At 38.4% G+C, this 20,370-nt stretch overlaps 1 protein-coding gene and 1 pseudogene across 4 annotated transcripts in view; one reads left to right on the top strand and one right to left on the bottom strand.

Annotated features, from left to right (window-relative positions):
- HACE1 (HECT domain and ankyrin repeat containing E3 ubiquitin protein ligase 1) overlaps positions 1–20,370 on the bottom strand; it is a 126,917-nt gene that overhangs the window by 20,279 nt on the left and 86,268 nt on the right. The gene's annotated exons all lie outside the window — the stretch shown is intronic.
- Positions 16,637–16,707, top strand: LOC114677843 (U6 spliceosomal RNA; annotated as a pseudogene).

The following is a 20,370-nucleotide window of genomic DNA, read 5'->3' as shown; positions in this document are numbered from 1 at the left end:
ACAAAGATTAAAAAAAAGACAAGGGCATTACATAATGGTAAAAGGTTCAATCAACAAGAAGAGCTATCATAAATATATACGCACCCAACACAGAAGCACCCAAATTCATAAAACAAGTGCTTAGAGAACTGCAAAGAGACTTAGACTCCCACACAATAATAGTGAGAGACTTTAACACCCCACTAACAATATTAGATCATCAAGACAGAAATTTAACAAATATATTCTGGACCTGAACTCAGCTCCGTATCAACTGGACCTGATAGATATCTACAGAACTTCCCACCCAAATTCAACAGAATATACATTCTTCTCATCACCACATGACACTTATTCTGAAATCAATCACATAATCAGAAGTAAAACTTTCCTTGGCAAATGCAAAAGAAATGAAATCATAACAAACAGTCTCTCAGACCACAGCACAATCAAATTAGAACTCATGATTAAGAAATTCACTCAAAACCACACAACTACATAGAAATTGAACAACCTGCTCCTGAGTGACTCTTGGGTAAACAACAAAATTATGGGAGAAACCAAGAAGTTATCTGAAACTAATGAGAACAAAGAGACAATGTGCCAGAATCTCTGGGATGCAGCTAAAGCAGTGTTAAGAGGGAAATTTATAGCACTAAATGCCCATATCAAAAAGCTAGAAAGATCTCAAGTTAACTACCTGACATCTCAACTAAAGAACTAGAGAGCCAAGAGCAAACAGACCCCAATGCTGGCAGAAGACAATAACTAAGATCAGAGGTGAACTGACGAAGACAGAGACACAAAACAACCCTTCAAAAAATTCAATGAATCCAGGAGCTGATTTTTTGAAAACATTAATAAAATAAGATAGACCTCTAGCTAAACTAATGAAGAAAAGTGAAAAGAATGAGATAAACACAATTAGAAATTATAAGGTAGATATCACCACTGACCCCAAAGAAATATAAACAACTGGCCAGGCACGGTGGCTCACACCTGTAATCCCAGCACTTTGGGAGGCTAAGGCGGGTGGATCACAAAGTCAGGAGTTCTAGAACAGCCAGGCCAGCATGGTGAAACCTCTTCTTTACTAAAAGCACAAAAAAATTAGCCAGGCATGGTGGTGCATGCCTGTAGTCTCAGCTACTCGGGAGGCTGAGGCAGGAGAATTGTTTGAACCTGGCAGGCAGAGGTTGTCGTGAGCTGAGGTCACGCCACTGCATTCCAGACTGAGCAACAGAGCAAGACTCCATCTCAAAATAAATAAATAAATAAACAAACAACCATCAGAGAATACTGTAAATACCTGTATGCACATAAACCAGAAAATCTAGAAGAAATGGATAAACTCCTGGACACATACACCCTCCCAAGACTGAACCAAGAAGAAACTGAATCTCTGAATAGATCAAAAATAATGAGTTCTGAAATTGAGGCAGTAATAAATAGCCTACCAACTAAAAAAAAGCCCAGGACCAGCTGGATTCACAGCTGAATTCCACCAGATGTACAAAAAAGAGCTGGTACCATTTCTACTGAAATTATTCCAAAAAACTGGGGAAAAAAAAAGGGACTCCTCCCTAACTCATTTTATGAGGCCAGCATCATCCTGATACCAAAACCTGGCAGAGACACAACAAAAAAAGAAAACTTCAGGCCAATATCCCTGATGAACATCAATGCAAAAAATCCTCAATAAAGTACTGGCAAATCAAATCCAGCAGCACATCAAAAAGATTATCCACCATGATCAAGTCTGCTTCATCACCAGAATGCAAGGTTGGTTCAACATATGCAAATCAATAAATGTGATTCATCACATAAACAGAACTAAAGACAAAAATCACATGATTATCTCAATACACACAGAAAAGGCCTTCAATAAAATTCAACATCCTTTCATGTTAGAAACTCTCAATAAACTAGACATTGAAGGAACATACTTCAAAATAGTAAGAGACATCTATGACAAACCCATAATCAACATCATACTGAATGGGTAAAAGCTGAAAGGAGTCTCCTTGAAAACCAGCACTAGACAAGGATGCCCTCTCTCACCACTCCTATCCAACAAAGTATTAAAAATTCTGACCAGAGCAATCAAGCAAGAGAAAGAAATAAAGGTATTCAAATAGGAAGAGGGGAAGTTGAATTATCTTTATTTGCAGATGACATGATCCTATAGCTAGAAAACCTCATCACCTAGGCCAAAAAGCTTCTTAAGCGATAAGTAACTTCAGCAAAGTCTCAGGATATAAAATCAATGTGCAAAAATTGCTAGCATCCCTATACACCAACAACAGGCAAGCAGACAGCCAAATCATGAATGAACTCCCATTCACAACTGCTACCAAAAGAATAAAATACCTAGGAATACAGCTTAACAAGGAAAATGAGGACCTCTTCAAGGAGAACTATAAACCACTACTCAAAAGAAATCACAGAGGACACAAACAAATGGAGAAACATTCCATGTTCACAGATAGGAAGAATCAAGATTGTGAAAATGGCCATACTGCCCAAAGTAATTTATAGATTCAATGCTATTCCCATTAAATTACAATTGGCATTTTTCACAGAATTAGAAATTACTACATTAAAATTCATATGGAACCAAAAAAGAGCCCAAATAGCTAGGGCAATCCTAAGCAAAAAGAACAAAGTTGGAGGCATCACGCTACCAGATTTCAAACTATACAAGGATACAGTCACATAGACCAAGGAACAGAATAGAGAACTCAGAAATAAGATCACACACCTACAACCATGTGATCTTTGACAAACTCAACAAAAGCAATGAGAAAAGACTCCCTGTTTAACAAATGGTGCTGAGTGCTGGCTGAGTGCAGAAAATTGAAACCGAACCCCTTCCTTACACCATATATAAAAATTAACTCAAGATGGATTAAAGACTTAAATGTAAAACCCCAAACTATAAAAACCCTAGAAGTAAATCTAGGCAATTCCATTCAGGACATAGGCACAGGCAAAGATTTCATGATGAATACACTAAAAGCAATTGCAACAAAAGCAAAAATTGACAAATGGCATCTATTTCAACTAAAGAGCTTCTGTACAGCAAAAGTAACTATCAGAGTGAACAGACAACCTACAGAATGGCAGAACATTTTTGCAATCCATCTGACAAAGGTCTAATATCAGAGTCTACAAGGAACTGAAATTTACAAGAAAAAAAACAACCCCATTAAAAAGTGAGCAGATGACATAAACAGACACTTCTCAAAAGAAGTGGCCATGTGGCCAACAAACATATGGAAAAAAGTTTAACATCATTGATCATTAGAGAAATACAAATCAAAACCACAATGATACCATCTCATGCCAGTCAGAATGGCTACTATTAAAAAGTCAAAAAACAACAGATGCTGGCAAGGTTGCAGAGAAAAGGGAACCCTTTTACACTGTTGGTGAGAATGTAAATTGATTAGTTCAATCACTATGGAAGACAGTATGGGGATTCCTCAAAGACCTAGAGGCAGAAATAGCATTTGACCTAACAATCCCATTACTGGGTATATACGCAAATGAATACAAATCATTCTACTGTGGAGATACATGTTCATGTATGTTCACTCCAGCACTATTCACAATAGCAAAGACATAGAATCAACTTAAAAGCCCATCAATGATAGACTGATTGGATAAAGAAAATGTAGTACATATACACCATGGAATACTACGCAGTCATAAAAAGGAACCAGATCATGTCCTCTGCAGGGACACAGAACTGGAAGCCATTATCCCCAGCAAACTTAATGCAGGAACAGAAAACCAAATACCACATGTTCTCACTTACAGAAGTGGGAGCTTAATGATGAGAACACATGGACACATGGGAGGGAACAACACACAGTGGGGCCTGTCAGAGTGGGAGAATGGGGGTCAGCAGAACATCCAGAAGAATAGCTAATGGATGCTGGGCTTAATACCTAGGTGATGGGTTGATCTGTGCAGCACACCACCATGGAACACGTTTAACTAGGTGACAAACCTGCACATCCTGCACATGTACCCCCTGAACTTAAAATAGAAGTTGAAGAAAATTAAAAAAAAGAAATACATGAGCTACACTTCCACTGCTTATGAACGTACCCAAGCGACTTTAGGCCTTTGCATAACTATCCCAAGTATTGCATATATGCTTTTAAAAGGAAAGAGTGTGCACATGTAGATGACAATTAGTCCATAAAACACTGGCACAAAGAGTTGCATGATTAAACATTAAATATAAACCAAGCCTATCATCTCACTTCATTCTAAGATAATTAAAAGTTTATATATTCTCAACATCAAAAAACATGATTAATGTCAGCCCTCTGTATCCGTGGGTTCTGCATCTATGGATTCAACCAAATTCAAGACAGGAATATTCAGGGGAAAAAAATGGATGGTTACATTTGTACTGAACATGTACAGACCTTCTGCCTTGTCATTATTCCATAAACGATACATTATAACAACTATTTACACAGCATTTATATTGTATTAGGTATTAGAAGGATGTATGTAGATTACATGCAAATACCACACCACATTCTAAAAGGGACTTGAGCATCCGTGGATTTTGATAAACAGAATTCTGGAACCAAACTCCCAGGGATACCAAGGGTCCACTACAGTTGAGGTGATGAATATGTTAATTAGCTTGATTTAATTAATCCACACTGTACTCCTAAGACACAAAATCACTTTTGCCCCATAAATACAACTATAATTTGTCCATTTACAATTAAAAATAAACATTTTTAAAAAGATAAAGAGCTGATAACAGTTGGTGGTAGGGTATCTTTCATCTCTTAACAGATGGCATATCCTAGGAAAATCATATTTGCTCCCACCTGAGTTTTTGAAGGCATAAAATACTAGAATCAAGGCTGGATGTGGTGACTCATGCCTGTAATCGCAGCACTTTGGGAGGCCGAGGCAGGCAGATCACCTGAGGTCAGGAGTTTGAGACCAGCCTGGCCAACACGGTAAAACCCCGTGTCTACTAAAATACAAAAATTAGCTGGGTGTGGTGGCATGCGCCTATAATTCCAGCTACTCAGGAGGCTGAGGCAGGAGAATCACTTGAACCCGGGAGGTGGAGGTTGCAGTGAGCTGAGATCGTGCCACTGCACTCCAGCCTGGGTGACAGAGCGAGACTCCATCTCCAAAAAACAAAAACAAAAATTCCTCCAATGGGAACTCAAAATTATGTCATGTTTCTTTTACATGACATAATTGTACATAGATACAAGAAAAAGGAGAGGCACTTTTTAAAGATGTAGCATTTTTCAACAATTTATTCTTTATCAGTATACACTTATTATTGAAGTCACAAACTAGTTATAAGAATTGATCGTCTGATAAAAATCTGATTACTTCAGTTTCATTAGAACAAATTCAGTCACTGAAAATAGTGATCGAAGAGTCGCTTCCAAGATGGCCGAGTACGAACAGCTCTGGTCTACAGCTCCCAGCGAGACTGACACAGAAGATGGGTGATGTCTGCATTTCCAATTGAGGTGACTGGTTCAATTCATTGGGACTGGTTGGACAGTGGGTGCAGCCCACGGAGGGCGAGACAAAGCAGGGCAGGGTGTCACCTCATCCAGGAAGCGCAAGGCGTCAGGGGATTTCCCTTTCCTAGCCAAGGGAACTTGTGACTAACTGTACCTGGAGGAATGGTACACTCCTGCCCAAATAATCCGTTTTCCCCACGGTCTTCGCAATCGGCAGACCAGGAGATTCCCTCCTGTGCCTGGCTCAGAGAGTCCCATGCCCATGGAGCCTTGCTTGCTGCCAGCACAGCAGTCTGAGATCGACCTGGGTCACTGGAGCTTGGTGGGGAAAGGGGTGTCCGCCATTGCTGAGGCTTGAGTAGGAGGTTCTATGCTCACAGTATAAACAAAGAGGCAGGGAAGCTCGAACTGGGCGGAGCCCATCACAGCTCAGCAAGGCCTACTGCCTCTCTAGATTCCACTTCTGGGGACAGGACATATCTGAACAAAAAGCAGCAGACAGCTACTCCAGACTTAAGCATCCCTGCCTGACAGCTCTGAAGAGAGCAGTGGTTCCCACAGCATGGCATCTGAGCTCTGCGAATGGACAGACTGCCTCCTCAAGTGGGTCCCTGACTCCTGTGTAGCCTGACTGGACACCTCACACAGGCGGGTGCCCCTCTGTGGCGAAGCTTCCAGAGGAAGGAACAGGCAGCGATATTTGCTGTTCTGCAGTCTCCGCGAGTGATACCCAGGAAAACAGGGTCTGCAGTAGACCTCCAGCAAACTCCGACAGACCTGCAGCTAAGGGGCCTGTCTGTTAGAATGAACACTAACAAACAAGAAGAGCATCAACATCAACAAAAAGGACATCCACACCAAAACCCCATCCATAGGTCACCAACATCAAGGACCAAAGGAAGATAAAACCACAAAGATGGGGAGAAACCAGAGCAGAAAGGCTGAAAATTCCAAAAACCAGAACACCTCCTTGCCTCCAAAGGAACACAACCCCTAGCCAGCAACGGAACAAAACTGGATAGAGAATGAGTTTGATGAACTGGTAGAAGTAGGCTTCAGAAGGTCGGTAATAACAAACTTCTCCAAGTTAAAGGAGCATGTTCTAACCTATTACAAGGAAGCTAAAAACCTTGAAAAAAAGGCTAAATGAATGGCTAACTAGAATAACCAGTGTAGAGAAGAGCTTAAATGACCTGATGGAGCTGAAAACCACAGTATGAGAACTTTGTAAAGCATACACAAGCTTCAATAGCCGATTCGATCAAGTCCAAGAAAAGATATCAGGGATTGAAGATCAAATTAATGAAATAAAGTGAAAAGACAAGATTAGAGAAAAAAAGAAAAGAAACTAACAAAGCCTACAAGAAATACGGGACTATGTGAAAAGACCAAGTATATGTTGGATTGGTGCACCTGAAAGTGACCAGGAGAATGGAAACAAGTTAGAAAACACTCTTCGTGAACAGGCAACGTATAGAATGGGAGAAAATTTTTGCAATCTACTCATCTGACAAAAGGCTAATATCCAGAACCTACAAAGAACTCAAACAAATTTACAAGAAAAAAACAACCCCATCAAAAACTGGGCAAAGGATATGAACACACACTTCTCAAAAGAAGACATTTATGCAGCCAACAGACACATGAAAAAATGCTCATCATCACTTGCTATCAGAGAAATGCAAATCAAAACCATAATGAGATACCATCTCACACCAGTTAGAGTGACAACCATTAAAAAGTCAGGAAACAACAGGTGCTGGAGAGGATATGGAGAAATAGGAACACTTTTATATTGTTGGTGGGACTGTAAACTAGTTCAACCACTGTGGAAGACAGTGTGGTGATTCCTCAAGGATATAGAACTAGAAATACCATTTGACCCAGCCATCCCATTACTGGGTATATACCCAAAGGATTATAAATCATGCTGCTGTAAAGACACATGGACACGTATGTTTATTGCAGTACTATTCACAATAGCAAAGACTTGGAACCAACCCAAATGTCCATCAATGACAGACTGGATTAAGAAAATGTGGCACATATACACCATGGAATACTATGCAGCCATAAAAAAGGATAAGTTTGTGTCCTTTGTAGGGACATGGATGCAGCTGGAAACCATCATTCTCAGCAAACTAAAACCATCATTCTCAGCAAACTATCGCAAGAACAGAAAACCAAACACCGCATGTTCTCACTCACAGGTGGGAACTGAACAATGAGAACACTTGGACACAGGAAGGGGAACATCACACACTGGGGCTTGTCGTGGGGTGCAGGGAGAGGAGAGGGATAGCATTAGGAGATATACCTAATGTAAATAACGAGTTAATGGGTGCAGCACAAGTATACATATGTAAACAAACCTGCATGTTGCACACATGTACCCTAGAATTTAAAGTATAATTTAAAAAAAAAAGAAAACACTCTTCAGGATATTATCTAGGAGAACCCCAAGCTAGCAAGGCAGGCCAACATTCAAATTCAGGAAATACAGAGACCACCACAAAGATACTCCTCGAGAAGAGCAACCCCAAGACATTAATTGTCAGATCCACCAAGGTTGAAATGAAGGAAAAAATGTTAAGGGCAGCCAGAGAGAAAGGTCAGGTTACCCACAAAGAGAAGCCCATTAGACTAACAGTGGATCTCTCTGCAGAAACCCTACAAACCAGAAGAGAGTGGGGTCCAATATTCAGTATTCTTAAAGAAAAGAATTTTCAACCCAGCATTTCATATCCAGCCAAACTAAGCTTCATAAGTGAAAGAGAAATAAAATCCTTTACAGACAGGCAAATGCTGAGAGACTCCGTCACCACCAGGCCTGACTTGCAAGAGCTCCTGAAGGAAGCACTAAACATGGAAAGTAACAACTGGTACCAGTCGCTGCAAATTGTGAAAACCATCGACGCTATGAAGAATCTGCATCAATTAACAGGTGAAATAACCAGCTAGCTTCATAATGATAGGATCAAATTCACACATAACAATACAACTTAAACGTAAATGGGCTAAATGCCCCAATTAAAAGACACAAACTGGCAAATTGGATAAAGAGTCAAGACACATCAGCGTGCTGTATTCAGGAGACCCATCTCACCTGCAAAGACACAAAGGCTCAAAAAAGAGGGATGGGGGAAGATATACCAAGCAAATAGAAAGCAAAAAAAAAAAAAAAAAAAAGCAGGGGTTGTAATCCTGATCTCTGATAAAACAGACATTAGACCAAAGAAGATCAAAACAGACAAGGAAGGGCATTACATAATGGTAAAGGGATGAATGCAACAAGAAGAGCTAAATATCCTAAATATTTATGTACCCAATACAGGAGCACCCAGATTCATAAAGCAAGTCCTTACAGACATACAAAGAGACTTAGATTCCCACACAATAATAATGGGAGACTTTAACACCCAACTGTCAATATTAGACAGATCGAGACAGAAGGTTAACAAGGTTATCCAGGACTTGAACTTAGCTCTGTACCAAGCAGACCTAATAGACATCTATAGAACTCTCCACCCTAAATCAACAGAATATACATTCTTCTCAGCACCACACTGCACTTTTTCTAAAACTGACCACATAATTGAAAGTAAAACACTCCTTAGGAAATGTAAAACAACAGAAATCACAATAAACTGTCTTTCAGAGCACCGTGCAATCAAATTAGAACACAGGATTAAGAAACTCACTCAAAACCGCACAAATACATGGAAACTGAACAACCTGCTCCTGAATGACTACGGGGTAAATAATGAAAGTAAGTTAGAAATAAAAATGTTCGTTGAAACCAATGAGAACAAAGACACAACGTCCCAGAATCTCTGGGACACATTTAAAGCAGTGTGTAGAGGGAAATTTATAGCACTAAACGCCCACAAGAGAAAGCAGGCGAGATCTAAAATCAACACCCTAACATCACAATTAAAAGAACTAGAGAAGCAAGAGCAAACAAATTCAAAAGCTAGCAGAATACAAAAAAAAAACTAAAATCAGAGCAGGATTGAAGGAGATAGGAATACGAAAAACCCTTCAAAAAAATCAATAAATCCAGGAGCTGGTTTTTTGAAAAGATCGACAAAATAAACAGACCACTAGCAACACTAATAAAGAAGAAAAAGAAAAGAATAAAATACATGCAATAAAATTATAAAGGGGATATCACCACCAATCCTACACAAATACAAACTACCATCAGAGAATACTATAAACATCTCTATGCAAATAAACTAGAAAATCTAGAAGAAATGGATAAATTCCTAGACACATACACCCTCCCAAGACTAAACCAGGAAGAAGTTGAATCTCTGAATACATCAATAACAGGTTCTGAAATTGAGACAATAATTAATAGCCTACCAACCAAAAAAAGTCCAGGACCAGACGGATTCACAGCCGAATTCTACCAGAGGTACAAAGAGGAGCTGGTACCATTCCTTCTGAAACTATTCCAATCAATAGAAAAAGAGGGAATCCCCCCTAACTCATTTTATGAGGCCAGCATCATCCTGACACCAAACCTGGCAGAGACACAACAAAAGAGAATTTCAGACCAATATCCCTGATGAAAATCAATGCAAAAATACTCAATAAAATACTGGCAAACCAAATCCAGCAGCACATCAAAAAGTTTATCCACCACGATCAAGTCAGCTTCATCCCTGGGATGCAAGGCTGATTCAACACACGCAAATCAGTAAACGTAATCCACATAAACAGAACCAACGGCAAAAGCCACATGATTATCTCAATAGATGCGGAAAAGGCCTTCGACAAAATTCAACAGCCTTTCATGCTAAACACTCTCAATAAACTAAGAATTGATGGAATGTATCTCAAAATAATAAGAGCTATTTATGACAAACCCACAGCCAATATCATACCGAATAGGGAAAAACAGGAAGCATTCCCTTTGAAAACTCACACAAGACAAGGATGCCATCACTCACCACTCCAATTCAACATAGTATTGGAAATTCTGGCCAGGGCAATCAGGCAAGAGAAAGCAATAAAGGGTATTCAAATAGGAAGAGAGGAAATCAAATTGTCTCTGTTTGCAGATGACATGACTGTATATTTAGAAAACCCCATTGTCTCAGCCCAAAATCTCCTTAAGCTGATAAGCAACTTCAGCAAAGTCTCAGGATACAAAATCAATGTGTAAAAATCAGAAGCATTCCTATACACCAGTAACAGACAAACAGAGAGCCAAATCATGAGTGAACTCCCATTCACAATTGCTATTAAGAGAATAAAATACCTAGGAATACAACTTACAAGGGATGTGAAGAACTTCTTCAAGGAGAACTACAAACCGCTGCTTTAAGGAAGTAAGAGAGGACACAAACAAATGGAAAAACATTCCATGCTCATGGATAGGAAGAATCAATATTGTAAAAATGGCCTTACTGCCCAAAGTAATTTATAGATTCAATGCTATCTCCATCAAGCTACCATTCACTTTCTTCACGGAATTGGAAAAAACTACTTTAAACTTCACATGGAACCAAAAAAGAGCCCACATAGCCAAGACAATCCTGGGCAAGAAGAACAAAGCTGGAGGCATCACGCTACTAGACTTTAAATTATACTACAAGGCTACAGTAACCAAAACAGAAAGGTACTGGTACCAAAACACATATATAGACCAATGGAACAGAACAGATGCCTCAGAAGTAACACCACACATCTAATACCATCTGATCTTTGACAAACCTGACACACACAAGCAATGGAAAAGATTCCCTTTTTAATAAATGGTTTGGGGAAAACTGGCTAGCCATATGCAGACAACTGAAACTGGACCCGTTACTTACACCTTATACAAAAATCAACTCAAGATAGATCAAAGACTTAAACGTAAGACCTAGGACCATAAAATCCTACAAGAAAACCTAGTCAATACCATTCAGGACATAGGCATGGGCAAAGACTTCATGTCTAAAACACCAAAAGCAATGGCAACAAAAGCCAAAATTGACAAATGGGATCTAATTAAAGAACTTCTGCACTGCAAAAGAAACTACCATCAGAGTGAACAGGCAACCTACAGAATGGGAGAAAATTTTTGCAATCTTATCCATCTGACAAAGGGTTAATATTCAGACTCTACAAAGAACTTAAACAAATTTACAAGAAAAAAACCCCAATAAAAAATGGGCAAAGGATATGAACAGACACTTCTCAAAAGAAGACATTTACGCAGTCAACAGACATGAAAAAATGCTCATCATCACTGGTCATCAGAGAAATGCAAATCAAAACCACAATGAGATACCATCTCACACCAATTAGAATGGCAAACATTAAAAAGTCAGGAAACAACAGATGCTGGAGATGCTGTGGAGAAACAGGAACACTTTTACACTTTGGTGGGAGTATAAATTAGTTCAACCATTGTGGAAGACAGTGTGGCGATTCCTCAAGGATCTAGAACTAGAAATACCATTTGACCCAGCAATCCCATTACTGGGCATACACCCAAAGGATTATAAATCATGCCACTATAAAGACACATACACACTTATGTTTACTGCGACACTGTTCACAATAGCAAATACTTGGAACCAACCCAAATGTCCATCAATGATAGACTGGATCAAGAAAATGTGGCACATATACACCATGGAATAGTATGCAGCCATAAAAAATGAGTTCATGTCCTTTGCAGGGACACGGATGAAGCTGGAAACCATCATTCTCAGCAAACTATCACAAGGACAGAAAATCAAATACCGCATGTTCTCACTCATAAGTGGGAGTTGAACAATGCGAACAAATGGACACAGGAAGGGGAACATCACACACCAAGGCCTGCTGGGGGTGGGGGGCTAGGGGAGAGATAACATTACGAGAAATACCTAAAGTAGGTGAGGGTCTGATGGGTGCAGCAAACCACCATGGCACGTGTATACCTATGTAACAAACCTGCACATTCTGCACCTGTAACCCAGAACTTAAAGTATAATTTTTTTAAAAAGGCCAGGCGTGGTGGCTCATGCCTGTCATCCCAGCACTTTGGGAGGCCGAGGCGGGCGGATCACGAGGTCAGGAGATCAAGACCATCCTGGCTAACACGGTGAAACCTCATCTCTACTAAAAATACAAAAAATTAGCTAGGCGTGGTGGCAGGCACCTGTAGTCCCAGCTACTCAGGAGCCTGAGGCAGGAGAATGGCATGAACCTGGGAGGCGGAGCTTGCAGTGAGCCGAGATCACACCAACGACAGATTCCAGCCTGGGCGACAGAGCAAGACTCCGTCAAAAAAAAAAAAAAAAAAAAAAAGAATCAGTCAAATAAGAAATAAAAAATTTCCCAGCAAATAAAAAAGAAAATACTGATCAGGTTACCATTTTATAGATTTGGTGATTTTTAAAGTGAATTTCTAGAATATACTATCTAAAATGCAAGGAAAATGTGTTTTCATTGTTGACCGGAGGATACCAAAAAATCATTCAAATCCACCTAATAACACACACGTATACTCAACATGAAAAACCGTAGACTTACACTATCTGTTTTAAAAGTTTTCAGAGTAGTAAAAAAACAAATCTCATAGTACAGATTGAGTATCCCTTATCCAAAATGCTTGGGACCATAAGCATTTCAGATTTCAAAGTGTTTTGGATTTTGGAATATCTGTATATACAAAATGAGTTATCTTGGGAACGACACCCAAGTCTAAATTACATGAATTTGTTTCACTGAACCATCAGAAAGTAAAGGCATCACTATCTCAGCCACCCATGTGGACACAATCTGTGGTTGTTTGACATTACCATCATTCCTGACCGAATTTACCTGCTACCAATAAGCAATCATTTTCTTATACTTACTCACACCTAACTACTTAATGGTTAAAAAAAAAAATAAAAAATAAAAAAGGCATACCATTAATACAGTGAAAAACCTCACATGTTCAGGGTAGCTAAAGCAGCACAGAGGCATCACCAGAATATCTGTGCCAGCTGTTAAACAGAAGCAACAAAAAACAGCAGGCTTTCCGTCTCCACTTGGAATGCTTTGTTTTGATTAGAAGGTACTGTAGGTCAGGCTCAGTGGCTCATGCCTGTAATCCCAGCACTTTGGGAGGCTGAGGTGGGAGGATCACTTGAGGTCAGGATATCGAGACCAGTCTGGCCTAGATGGTGAAAACTCATTCCTACTAAAAACACAAAAATTAGCCAGGTGTGTTGGTGGGCGCCTATAATCCTAGCTACTTGAGAGGCTGAGGCAGAACTGCTTGAACCCAGGAGGCAAAGGTTGCAGTGAGTAGAGATCACACCACCGCACTCCAGCCTGGGTGACACAGCAAGACTTTATCTTGGAGGAAAAAAAAAAGTACTGTACACCGCTTTTTATTTACTTTTTTTTTTTTTGAGACAGAGTCTCACTGTGTTGCCCAGGCTGGAGTGCAGTGGTGCTGTGATCTCGGTTCACTGCAACCTTTGCCTCCTGGGTTCAAGAAATTCTCCTGCCTCAGCCTTCCGAGTAGCTGGGATTACAAGCATGCATTACCATGCCCAGCTAATTTTTGTATTTTTAGTAGAGACGGAGATTCACCATGTTGGTCAGACTGGTCTCAAACTCGACCTCAGGTGATCCACTCACCTCGGCCTCCCAAAGTGCTGGGATTACAGGTGTGAGCCACTGTGCCCGGTCTGTACACTATTTTATGTTTTAAGGTGAGAAGAAGCAATTGAGAGAACAGCAAGTGGGTCTTCTAGGAATGAGGAGTCATTCTGCTGTATGAATTTTTAAATGTTTCCTCTAGGGTTATCTGCCTCATTAACAATGGTGTTTGCCTTAGAAACCTCTCTTTGATTTTATAAACTAACATGATTTCTTGTTGTTGTGAATGCCATATTTTCACCATGTCAACTATAGGCACTTCTTCAGTTTTAACATTATCTTCATCATCACTATTATCACCACCACCTTCATTCAGAACAATTTTGGTTATTTCATCATCAATGAATGAGCAATTGGAGCCTCATAACCAGTGTTACAAACTTGTTCAATATCCACTTCTTTCTGCTCACTAACAAACTCTGAAGGTATATTTTTTTGGATATGTAGGGCAGTCAGACATCATTTCTTTCACTTGACATATAGAATCCTTCAAAGTCACACCTTTGCTCATCAACATCACTGAACATAGTTGCAGGCCAGAGATTATGCCAGGCATGCACAATTGTGTCTTTACTCACTGTGTTCCAAGCACTGGCAACAGCATATACAACATCCTTCATATTAAACTCCCTTTGAAAACCTTGCATAATTACAATTCTGTTCACTGATGCTAGCAGTCTATGCAATAAAGTGTTATATTTATTTTTCATTGATCTAATGAGACTGATTCAGTCACATGGCTGAATTAATGAAGTCACATTTGAGGGAAAGTACATGGCAAAAACATTATTTTTGATGAGAATTTCAGCTGGATGATGAGCAGAGCAGTTGTTTGGGAATAACAAAGTCTTGCAGTCACCATGCAGTCCAGCTTCCTTGCAGTAAACACAAGCCACTGGTATAAAGTATTTTCCCTGGTGATCCATGCCTTTTTGCTAGCATAATAATGGACTGGTAAGAAATTCATTCCTTGAAGAGATTGAGAACACAAGCTTTTTCCTATCACAGCAAATTTACACTTAAACATTTGCAGGTTGCACTAGCACATCCCTGCACATTTATTCTGTCCTTGGTAGCCTTAATCACCGTAGAGGCTGTCTCATTAGCTGTAGTCAGTGTCCTTCTGAGGCAACAACAACAAAACAGTGATGTTTTAACAGCAATATAGACTTGTTCTGGCATCAGATTTTCATCAGCAATGACCATGGCAAATTCCTCAATGAATTTCACCCGTTTTGTGATCAGCAGAAGCTCTATTGCCACAAATCTTTAAAAAATGAATATCATGTCTTTTCTTAAATTTCTGCAACCAGCCTGTTGAAAAGTCACAGTTCCCTTCAATTTGCACTTCATTATGATAGATCTTTGCTTGTTTTATGATCGGCATACCATTAACTGGCATGTGTTTACTGTTACGCTGACAAATCCACTCTTTAAATACATAATTGAGATCTTCAGTTTTAGCTTTATGCAGTGTTATTCTATTTTTCATTAACTTCTTTTCATCAAGTTTGGCACAAAACTTCAACAGTTTATTCTTTTGTTTCTTCAAGTCATATAGTGTGGTCATTCCAACACCATACTCTTCTGTAGGACATTTCACATTTATGTCGCTGTCCAGTTTCTCCAACAGCTTGACTTTCTGTGCTATGGATAAAGACAAATGCTCCCTCTTTTTCCTGTCACTGTTACCCACAGGGGTATCTGCAGGCCTTTTTGACATTCCCAACAATATCTCTGCACCACAGAACAGAATATAAGCAAAATAAAATAAAATATGTGAGTAATGCACAAATGCACACAGGACTTGGCCCCACATGGGGCACTGTGGGGAACCAGCGCTTGGCATATCCATCCTGCACGTGTGTCATTTTATTACCCTTGTGGGCATGCTTGCATGAGGGAATCTTGGTGTGTTGAAGGAAAAATATATATGCAGCACAAGGGGGCTGGGAGGGTCTTTTTCCCTTTGGGGATGCTGAAACAACTGTATGTTGTATGCTTGTGTTCTGAGTGTCCCCGGTCATATGAGATCAAGTATGGGATTTACCACTTATGGCTTCATGTCAGTACTCAAGAAGTTTCAGACTCTGGGGTACTCTGAATTATGGATGCTCAACCTGTATACTTTTCTAAAGATGCATATAAAGAATCCACTTTAAGTCAATAATCTATGGATAAAAGTCTGTATTTTGTGCTTGTATGTGCATTAAAAGTGTATGTTAAATAAATCATGCAAAGCTAGCATTAAAAATTTAATCATATAAGACTAGCAATAAAACCATATTAAAATGAAATCGACAAAACATACTAAATTTGTATTTGCTACTTTGCTCATATTCACTGCCTTAGTAAATGAGAAACCTAGCAGTTACACTGTCTTACAGACATCCATTTAAAATAAGAAAACATCAGTTACAAGTTTTGTGCCCTTGGGCAGTTATTTAATTTCTAAAGAAAAGCAGTGTTGTAGTTACAAGCAGGCTTGAGTGCTTGCCTCAGCAGCACATATGCTAATATTGGAACCATACAGAGAAGACTAGGATGGCCCCCGCACAAGCAGGCTTGAAATTTACAGACCGCATGGAGAAAGCTACTTAGCTCCTATACGCTTCTGTTTCCTCACATGTAGAAAGGGGTATCTCCACCTCACAGAGTTAAGTATAATACCCATAAGGCACATCAAACAGTCCCTAACACATTATAAAAACCTAATAAATGTCAAATGTTTTAATATTAAGGCTGTTTCCACACTAAATAGAGAGAAATAGCTATCTCAAGAGGCTGTTACAGGAAATGAGAAACACAAAGAACATGGTTCAGATATATGAAACACACAAAGTACTCAATAAGTAGTAATTATTATCACTAAAAAACAGAACTAATGATAATGAAGTTGATGAAGAGTAGGATGACAACACTATCAGACATTAGGTGGCCCAATCCACAACAGTGACAGTTATCCTTGAGTCCTTCCTCTTTCTCATCTTCCCGATTACCAAGTTCTATAAATTCTATTATCCTCAAAAGCTTAAAAGCTATCCCATTTTCTCCATCTTCACTGCCACTTGCCTTACATAATTCCTCATGCATGCTTCCCCAAACCAAAATGCCACAGCCTCCTCTCAGTTGTCCTGACTCCAGGACCACCCCATTTCAACCCATTCTTCACACTCAAAGCTGAGTTTGGTTGTTTCTTTTTTTTTTTTTTTTTTAACTGAAATTTGATCATGTCACTTCCCTCTTTAACATCTGCAATCATCTCCACAGACTTCAGAATAATTTTCAAAGTACTACTTGTGGATGCAAAGTCTTTCAGAATTTGGCCACTTTCTCCCTTCCCCACATCATCTTTTTCTACTTGCTTACTTTATAATCTAAGCTAAGCTCCACAGCTCTGATCTACTTGTGGTTTCCCAAACACAGCATGCTCTGTCACCTCTGTGCCTTCCTGTAAGCCCAGAGCATTTCCTTTTTCCCATCCTTACTCCTACTTGACCACTTAATGTTTCACCTCTGTAATTCAACTTCCATACCACTTCATCCATTCCCTGATATCCTGCCCCATTCCATCTTACTCCTATCTTCTTTTTTTTCCTCCCAGCCTGGAAGAACTTTATGACTAATATTATAAAAGTGAAGCTAACATTTAAACCCCTATAGCTTCAATTTTTTTAAACACTAGAATTGAAAATATGAGCAAAAGAGGCCATATTCTAACTAAGAGATTCTATTTCAAATGTGGAACTAATATATATATACATCTGCCTATATTACTTGTATTTATTTAACATACTGCTTTTTAAATTAAAGGTATTTTCATCTATTTAGTTTCACTTTATAATCACCAAAGTCTTTTAATAAAACTTGGGAATAAGTGCCTCCCCCACGTGGAGATCAGTTTACACAGGCCCTCTAACAAGTTTAGCAAGTCATTTAAGGTTCAATAGTTCAAAATTACAAAAGTTGAACTCTAAACATGACGAAAAAACTTTCTACCTATAAAGTAAAAAGCTGACTCTAAAGTAACAGAAAAGTTCATAATAGAATGTATAAGCAAAAAAAAAAAAAAAAAAGAGAACCAAAAATCAATAGTATTTCTAAGAAACAGGGTTTGAAAATTTTAAAGTAACATTTTGTAAATTGAATATCTTAACAATTTTAAGCAAGGTAAAATGTGATGTGTTTCTAAAGATTTTTAAGAGTTTTATATGAATCAGGTTGCTTATTAAATAAGCACTATATGTTGAAACCTCAATAATTTGATACACAATTACTATACTGGTAACATTAGAAAAAAGAGGCTCAATTTATTGCAAGAAATGTTTATACCAAAAAAAATGAAAGCTGAGAATGTATAACATTAATAATCAAGACCCTGCTATTAACACTCCTAATTATTTTAAAAAGTTAGCCTCTAATCACAAGCAATTAAACAAAATGTAAATATATAAAGTATTAAACTGAGAAACTAAAGTTTCAAGCTCTTTAATATTAAAATGGTATTCCCGCCTCTGGTGAGATGCACAATGAAGGGTATATTGAGGAATGTGAAGGCTCACATTGAGGAATGTGAGCATATTCTTATTCTTATTTAGTCAATATTTTCCTTCTTTCTAGATTTCATTAAAATACACAAATATAAAAAAATTAACAATATTTTAAAAATCTAAATAAAAATCATGTCACGGTAAGAGGGGGTGCTGCTAGGAGATGCAAGTATAAATATAGATATACCTCATACAAACATTTTTTTTCTTTTTTAAGAGACAGGATCTTGCTCTGTTACTCAGGCTGGAGGGCAGTGGTGTCATCTTGGCTCATTGTAGCCTCGAGCTCCAGGGCTCAAGTGATCCTCCCACCTCAGCCTTCAGAATAGCTAGGACTGTAGTCACATAAAACTAAGCCTGGCTAATTTTTTTTATTTTTTGTAGAGACGAGGTCTCACTATGTTGCCCAGGCTTGTCTGGAACTCCTGGCCCCAAGCAATCCCTCTGCCTCCCAAAGCACTGGAATATCATTGTTACTGGATCTTTCTACTTTGTCATATAAAATATAACTGAAAGGAGTGACAAATCTCACCCAGATATAGTATTCACAGATAAGAATCATGTTTATAGTTCTCTTATCAAAGACAATCATTTGCTTAATAAAGATTCTGTGACTTCATTACCCTTAACGGAGGGTAGGTCTCCAGTGTAAAATAAAAAAATAAACATGCTACAAGGTGAACAATCTAAAAAAAGATTCTAAAAATATTTTCATTCACTGGCAAATCATATAGGTTTAAAAATTAATTTAAGTGTTTTACTATTGTAATCTTCTACAGCTTAACATGATTTACATTAAAAATCAAGTAAATTCTTCCTCAACACAACTAATTTTGCATACAGTATGAAGAACATTAGACTTGAAATTAGGAGGCTTGGGTTTTGGCCCCAGTTTTGCCACTAATTCTTTAGGCCTAGTGTCATTTCGTGTAAAATGAGAGAGTAGAATTTAAAATTTCTAAGTATGAATGTGAAAGAACTCAGCTCCTGACTTTATTTCCAAGAATTCAATCTCATTTTTTTTGTATACTATAGTATCTTAAGTTTCAAAAGGTAAAATTACGTAGCTTGCTAATAAGTTTCTAATTCCCTTTATATATCTGAAACTAAGAACCTATTTTTATAGAAAACTACCCAATACAACTAATTTTTGTGCTGTGTTTTTCATTTTACAAAATGCTAATAACAATTCTGTATGGGAGGTACTATTATCCCAACTCTACAGAAAACTGAATTCGAAGAATTGTTAAACATAACCCTTTTTAAAATAATCCACATTTTACTAAATCTATAGTTTTAAAAATGGCTCAGTGAACATTGTTTCTTATAGCTAATTGATTCTGAAGATGTCTTGGAATTATAATTCAGCTTAAAAAAGGGGAGTTCAGCATTGTTTAACCAGAAGTTGCTACTTGTAAGCAACAGAACTAGAAATTATACGATATTTTCTAATTCCAAATATCCCATATAACATATTAAAACATCAAACCGTATTAAATCTTAAAGTCATATTATGACTTTGAACAGTGAAATTTAAAACACATGCAAAGATTTTTAAATAAAACGTATAGAGGAGATGTAATAATAAATAAAAAGAAGGCCAGGCGTGGTGGCTCATGCCTGTAATCCCAGCACTTTGAGAGGCTGAGGCGGACAGATCACCTGGGGTCAGG

This window comes from Macaca mulatta, chromosome 4 (assembly GCF_049350105.2).
Source record: "Macaca mulatta isolate MMU2019108-1 chromosome 4, T2T-MMU8v2.0, whole genome shotgun sequence".
Classification (NCBI taxonomy): domain Eukaryota; kingdom Metazoa; phylum Chordata; class Mammalia; order Primates; family Cercopithecidae; genus Macaca; species Macaca mulatta.
The sequence above is the reverse complement of the archived record's forward strand: the minus strand, read 5'-3'. Positions and strand labels throughout refer to the sequence as shown.